Source organism: Myxine glutinosa, chromosome 5 (genome assembly GCF_964187855.1).
Source record: "Myxine glutinosa chromosome 5, kmMyxGlut1.1, whole genome shotgun sequence".
Lineage (NCBI taxonomy): Eukaryota > Metazoa > Chordata > Myxini > Myxiniformes > Myxinidae > Myxine > Myxine glutinosa.
The window spans coordinates 26454560-26461831 of NC_136265.1; the positions used below are offsets into that span (position 1 = coordinate 26454560).

General features: G+C 42.9%; 1 protein-coding gene across 1 annotated transcript in view; it reads left to right on the forward strand.

Moving 5' to 3' along the window:
• Positions 1–294, forward strand: part of LOC137427819 (dual specificity mitogen-activated protein kinase kinase 6) — an 80620-nt gene extending 80326 nt beyond the window's left edge. Inside the window, 1 exon segment of the mRNA XM_078777755.1 lies at positions 1–294. This exon segment is cut by the window's left edge and continues 990 nt beyond it. The gene's annotated coding sequence lies outside the window, so the exon portion shown is untranslated.
• The last annotated feature ends 6978 nt before the right edge of the window (positions 295–7272 follow it).

Sequence of the window (7272 nt, forward strand, 5' to 3'; positions counted from 1 at the left end):
GTGCTGGGATGTGCATTGAAAGCATTCTATGCAGCAACTGGTTGCACCAAAATACTTGAACCTAGTACCTCCAGTCGCCTTCTGCGACCGTTGTTACGAGGGTAGGTGATGTCTCCCTACGCTTTAAACTTGTTCCTGGCTGTCGGGAAGGAAGGAGAGGGGAGGAGTGGGGTGAGAAGATCCGGGCAACGGTTTTTGCGATGAGAGCAAGTGTAGTGAGCACCTGAGTGACTCAGTTTGTAAGTACACAGATATTCAGTATAGGCTACGCATTAAAGTACCATTATAAAATGATGCTCTTTGATTGATTTGTTTCTAAATGTTCTTCTTTTCTATGCAGCAGCTGTCTGCGGCTTGCCATTATCTGAGGGCATGACTGTGCCGCTGATGCGGTGCTCCCTGTAGGTTAGAGTATCGATAGTGAATTTGTTCAGGGTGTTGGTGAGAATGAGCCTACTCTTCATGAAGGACACCATGGCATCTCTGAAGTCCACCAACCGACGTTTAGATGTGACATCCAGTTTAACGTTCGTCCGGTGGGCGGCATAGATATTGATACCTCACCCCGTCTTTGAAACACCAAGAGGACGGTATGTAGCTGGGTTGAGATTTAAACCCAGGCTACACAACTCTGAGGTGAGTGGGTGTAGCACGACCCAATCCTGCCAGCCCCATAAATCATGTTATGTATTCCTGGTACTCTTTGCTTTCAGCGTGATATCCGCAAAACATTAATTAACTAATGCCACAAGGTTTTATGGAACTTTCAAGATTTTTCGAAAAAACAAACAAACAAGAAGACGTCATGCGGAGCACGATACTTGCAAAATCCGCCCCCGCCCCCCCCCCCCCCAATAATTTTTTTCCCATTGATACAGCAAATTGTCCATTTCATCAAGATTAAAATTGACAATCTTGATCAAAGCTCGGGTCAATAGGAAGAAAAGTGACGATTTTTCAGATGAAACTTGATGATTTTGGAAGGTTGACCTTGAGTTGACCTTTGACCTTTTGACCTCAAAAATAGTTAGTTTCCCTATTTAGTGACTGAATGTGCAAATGCTGTTCAATTTTCAAGTCAATCGGATGAAAATTGATGGTTTTTCAGATGAAAATTGATGATTTTGGAAGTTTGACCTGCAGTTGACCTTTGACCTTTTGACCTCAAAAATAGTTGGTTTCCCAATTCAGTGAGGCAATATGCAAATGCTGTTCAAATTTCAAGTCAATCGGATGAAAATTGACGACTTTTCAGATGAAAACTGGTTTTGGAAGTTTGACCTTGAGTTGACCTTTGACCTTTGACCTCAAAAATAGTATGTTTCCCAATTTATTGACTATATGCAAAGGCTGTTCAATTTTCAAGTCAATCGGTTGAGAATTGACGGCTTTTTAGATGAAAATTGATGATGTAAAAAATTTGCCCTTGAGTTGACCTTTGACCTTTTGACCTCGGAAATGGTATGTTTCCCAATTTAGTGACTCGGTATGCAAATGCTGTTCAATTTTCAAGTCGATCGGTTGAGAATTGACGGCTTCTAAGATGGAAATTGATGATTTTTAAAATTTGACCTTGAGTTGACCTTTTGACCTCAAAAATAGTTCATTTACCAATTTAGTGACTCAATATACAAATATTATTCAATTTTCAAGTCAATCGGATTAAAAATGGCGATTTTAGAAATTTGACCTCCAAATGACCTTTGACCCCAAAAACAATAGGCTTCTCAATTGGGACGACCTATACAACTTGGTGAAGTTTCGTGACGATCGGTTTAGAATTGTGACCTGTAGGCCGGTGACAAACAGACAAACAGACAGAGAACCACAAACGCAACCAACCAATATACTTGAAAAATCTTCGATTTTGCAAGTAACAAACAAGAAATATGTTGTGCATAGCATGATACTTTCAAAATCCCTCAAATAAGTTGTTGGCCTATGATGATCTCAAAAATACTTGGTGGTTGAATGCAGTGACCTTGGATGCAAATCCTCTTAAAATTTCAAGTCAATTGGATGAAAATTGAGGATTTTAGAAATTCGGCCTATGTTGACCTTTTGGCCAATGTTGACCTCAAACATACTTGGTGGTTGAATGCAGTGACCAGATATGCAGGTCCACTTAGAATTTCAAGTCAATCGGATGAAAATTGGGGATTTTAGAAATTCGGCCTATGTTGACCTTTTGGCCTATGTTGACCTCAAACATACTTGGTGGTTGAATGCAGTGACCAGATATGCAGGTCCTCTTCAAATTCCAAGTCAATGGGATGAAAATTGAGGATTTAAAAAATTTGACAAAGTTGGTGACCTTTGGCCTTTGTTGACCTATCATTGACCTTTTGACCCCAAAAACAATCGGCTTTTTGCTTATTATGACCAACCCTGCCATTTGGCGAAGTTTTGTGAAGATCTGTTGAAAATTGTGACCTGTAGGCGACTGACATACAAACAGACAGAATAACGCACAAGACCGACCAATATACTTGAAAAATCTTCGATTTTCGCAAGTAAAAACAAGAAACCGGTGTGAAAACCGAGTACTCCCTTTCAGCGCGCGGCATCGCCGGGCCCCCTTCGGTGCCCAGTGATGACGTCATGCAGCACCTGGAGATGGAATAGGAAAGGAGCTGTGTACAATAATTATTTATGGCAAAATCTAACTTCTGTTTTTTGCTCCTAGACCCTTGCCTCCTTTATCCCAACTCATATCGTACCACTCATTTCGTCCCACTATTTTATCCCCCACTCTCCAAACGTCGTTGTCCCCACACCCAACCTTGCCCAACATCGTCCCCTCCCCACCCCACACTGCCCCATGTCGTCACCTCCCACCCCACCACACCTGACGTCCTCCCCACCTACCTGCTCCACCTCGTTCCCTCACCCCACTCCACGTCATTCCCCCCTCGCCCCCCCCCCCCACCGCCTGTTGCCCCTCTATTTCTGCCCCACGTCACCTCTCCGCCCCCACATTATCATCCCCGCCCCACGTCCTGCTATACAACAACCAAAGACTGATGCATTGTGTGGCTGGTGGTTGCATCCTTTCTGAGCACAGTTCTGGCTCTCACAGGGAAGGGCAGCAATGATTTGTTCAGGGTGCAGACACGATAATTTGTCTTCTCATCGAAAGACATCTACCGATTCGTGACACCCCACTTAAGAATCATCCTCGAAACGGCAAACTGTATGATTTACGAAAGGCCCTGCCTGCCAAACTCTGAGCAGACCTTTTATAGATTGGAATATATTACCAAGACAACGTTAAATACATGCATACTGTATCTGCACCATAATGTTGGGAACAAAAAACACGAATTTGAATAATCGTTAAAAATCAAAACCTTACTGGTTCAGGCCAAACCCTTTCACATAAAGTACAAATAAAATATCAACCCAGTCCAAGATCTAAGGTTTTATGAATATAACAAAACATGAAACCTTCAGTTTGTTCCTTCGGTCTCCTCTGTAGCACAGGAAGGAAGGGTCTAGTCGAGTGTCACCATAATGTCTAGTGGTCCTTTTATCGGTGCCTGTGGAATCTGATGGAAGTAAAATTGCTTCTTGTGGTGCAACATCATGGAGTGTGCTGTATGTTTGAGGGACATTATGGTGTTTGTGAGCATGATGCTGGCCCCTTAGGATCCATGAAGAATGACCCTCCAATGGGAGACCGGATCAGGCTTGTGCTAAACCAATCCCACCTTCCAACTCTTGCATTTGCAATGTTGTATGTGCCTCAAAATGGAGCCATTCTAAAGTTCTCATGAATGCAAAATATTCAATAACCGGAGGTGTGGAGGGGAAGTCGTTGTAACAAAAAGAAAAGAACGTCACGATGAGTTTGCAAGTTTTGTGGGTAAAGATTAACATGACATTTAAAGCAAACATTCACAAGAACGCGACAAAGAATACGCACGCATTTTGGATTTCAGCAAATCGATAGCACAGCAACCTGTCCTGTCCTCGTGATTGTTTTTTTTTTACACTGGCAGATCAGGATAGAATGGTGAAAGGTTCACCCAAGAAATGCATGAACCACCTTTGGAAGCCATTTTACCCCGCAGAGCAGGGGTTGGCCTTTTTCGGGCACCGTGGTCCCCTTTTTGAAACAATGTTTTATGGCCAGATGCTCTTCCTACCGCCAACCCTGTTAGTCGCCTCTTGCGACACACAGGGAATTCCCAGTGAACTGGTACTCAATTTGCCGACTTCAGAAGGATGACAGGCTGAGTCAACCCGCTGGTGTTGATTCAGCGATCGACTGGGATTTGAACCCAGTATCCGAGGATCCCAAGCCGGCACCCTAACCGATAAGCCAACACAAGGCTCTCCCCAAGAAATGCATGAATATATACATGTCAGAATTTTGAACGAGGTACAAATCCCAAAAAACACACATTGATTGCTTTAAACCTATATAACTTTGTCCCAAATGTTCTGAATTAGTACATTTAGGTGTCATCTTGTAGAACACAATCACGGCTTTCAGAAAATGTATAGTTTTATATACTTTTTATCAATTATCTACATGTTATAAGCCTCTGAACCTCAAAAAATGGTGAAAAAGGGCATTTTTTTTTGTATTTCGTTACCCTTCAAAGCCATGCATTCATTATAAAAGCCTTTTTCAGATACTTTTCACAGCTGGAATAAAAGTAGATCTATATAACTACTCTACTGAATGTGTTTTTGTGTTACTCATGTCAGTTCCTGAGTCACAGCTCCTCATATAGGATGAAGCAGATGAACCGTAACGTAAGAGATATTTATATAAGCCCTGTTTTACACATATCAGGGTGTTCCATCGTTCTTCTTTAGGGCGCAACAAACAGCACTTATACGTATGTATTAACTCTGTAAAAATCATTGACCTCCTTTGTTTCTCTGAGACACAACAAGCTTGAGTGTGAATTTAGAAACCATAACGGTCTCTTACGTTACGCACGTCATGCTCCCTGTAAGCCAGGTAAGTGCATATCGAAGTGAAATATACCATCAGACCATCACATTAGCTTGAATTCTATGCCATTTCAAAAGATCGGGACGCTCCTGGTGCGTTAAGTACGCAAAACTAGCCGAAACAGCATCTTCGAGAAGAAGTGGAAGGAATTCATATATCTTATTTTGGTCTCTTACGTTATGCTGACAAGGAAGGGAAACTTTGACCATGAATAAAAACGGAACCTCTGGGCCGATCGGTGTCAATTTGGCTGCGTTTGATAGCCCAGGCTTAGGGCTTTAAGGATATCAAGGTGATTTTTAGCTATTCCCAAAAAAAAATTTGACCCCTGGGAGGCCCAAATGTACCTCGTCCAAAATTTTGACCCATATATATATATATATATATATATATATATATATATATATATATATATATATATATATATATATATATATACATATATACATATATATATATATACACAAAGAATTAAGTTAAGCACCCCCCCGTTTTTTTACAACCTCGCACATTACAAGTTTGTTGTCGTCAAAACAGTGTAATATACCCATGATATTGCTATATTTTCTGGAGAAGTGATATTATGGTCACATAAAAACATAACAATCATGCCGTTTTCAATATTTTATTCTGAATAATTTAAGGTGAAATTTTTTGGGAATTTTAGGCATATTTTCACCTCAATTTAAGTATGGAGCTATAGGTCCATCACGGACAGTGTGGATGACGTTTATGTTTTCTAACGTACAGTCATTGTTCTGAGAAGACCTCTAGCGATCTTTGCGTCAATAACGTGTGTAGGACCCACGTGATCGGATGGAGCAAGGTGCTGTGACAACCATCCCCTGGCCTGCGTACAGTCCTGACCTGAACCCCCTCGAGCACGTTTGGGACCTGTTGGGACGACAAATTGCGAAGATGGTCCCTCCAATAGCCAATCTGGATGAATTGGAACGTGCATTACATCGGGAATGGAACAACCTGCCACAGCAACGCATACGACGGCTTACAGGGTCTATGAGACGTAGGGTTGAGTCAGTGATCCGATCACGTGGGTCCTACACACGTTATTGACGCAAAGATCGCTAGAGGTCTTCTCAGAACAATGACTGTACGTTAGAAAACATAAACGTCATCCACACTGTCCGTGATGGACCTATAGCTCCATACTTAAATTGAGGTGAAAATATGCCTAAAATTCCCAAAAAATTTCACCTTAAATTATTCAGAATAAAATATTGAAAACGGCATGATTGTTATGTTTTTATGTGACCATAATATCACTTCTCCAGAAAATATAGCAATATCATGGGTATATTACACTGTTTTGACGACAACAAACTTGTAATGTGCGAGGTTGTAAAAAAACGGGGGGGTGCTTAACTTAATTCTTTGTGTATACATATATATATATTGTTACGGACATGACTTATTGAGATGTTATGCTGGGCCGAGCGGAATGGCCGCCGTGTTCGCACAAGTTACCCGATTACACTCGAACGTTGGCCGAATCGCGCTATGCTAAATCAATGAAGGAAAGGACACAACGGCTGGGTTAAATGACACGACACCAGAGGTACAGTTCTCAAGACCTCCGGAGGAGGATATAATATGGGATATGCAGAACGTTTAGATTACACGGACAAGAGGTACAGCACAGAAAGGTGGGCACTTAAACACGGTCTTATCTTAGCCCCGACAGACCAAAGATAAACGGGACAAGACTGACTCACACAGGGATTGATGGCAAGGAGGGGCAGGTAGTCGATGGCTCAAGGTGCACCTTGGCTCAGGGGCAGAATCGACCCGGTCCGGTCCAAAGAGGCGGGAGATATCCAGCGCTTGGAGGTGGCGACTTCTCTCTCCAAGCTGGGGGCGCATCTGACGTCACCTCCGGTAAGTGGCTGCGTATATCCAGCGGGGAGTGACACGCCCTCGGCTCGTTAGCTCCGCCCCAGATGGAATCGGTCCGCCGCTTCTTATTGGGTGCGGGGGGGTTACCGGGCTCCGCCCTTGACGAGGAGCTGACAGTCAGCCCCTGTGTGGTAACCCCGTCGGAGCACATGGTCAATGGCGGCTAACCAAGCCGGAGTGAGGACGCGCACTCCCCGCGCCGCTGTTGTTGTTGTTGGTGTTGCTGTTTCATGAGATGATGGGAGGATGCGGAGATGAGATTGTGGGGAGGTATTGGGAGGTCCTAAACTTACTACTGGTGCCATACAATCACATTCTGGTGCAACGAAGAGTCAGAATTAATGGAAACGAGTCCTTAACTGACATAGACTAAGAATAACTAGCAAGAT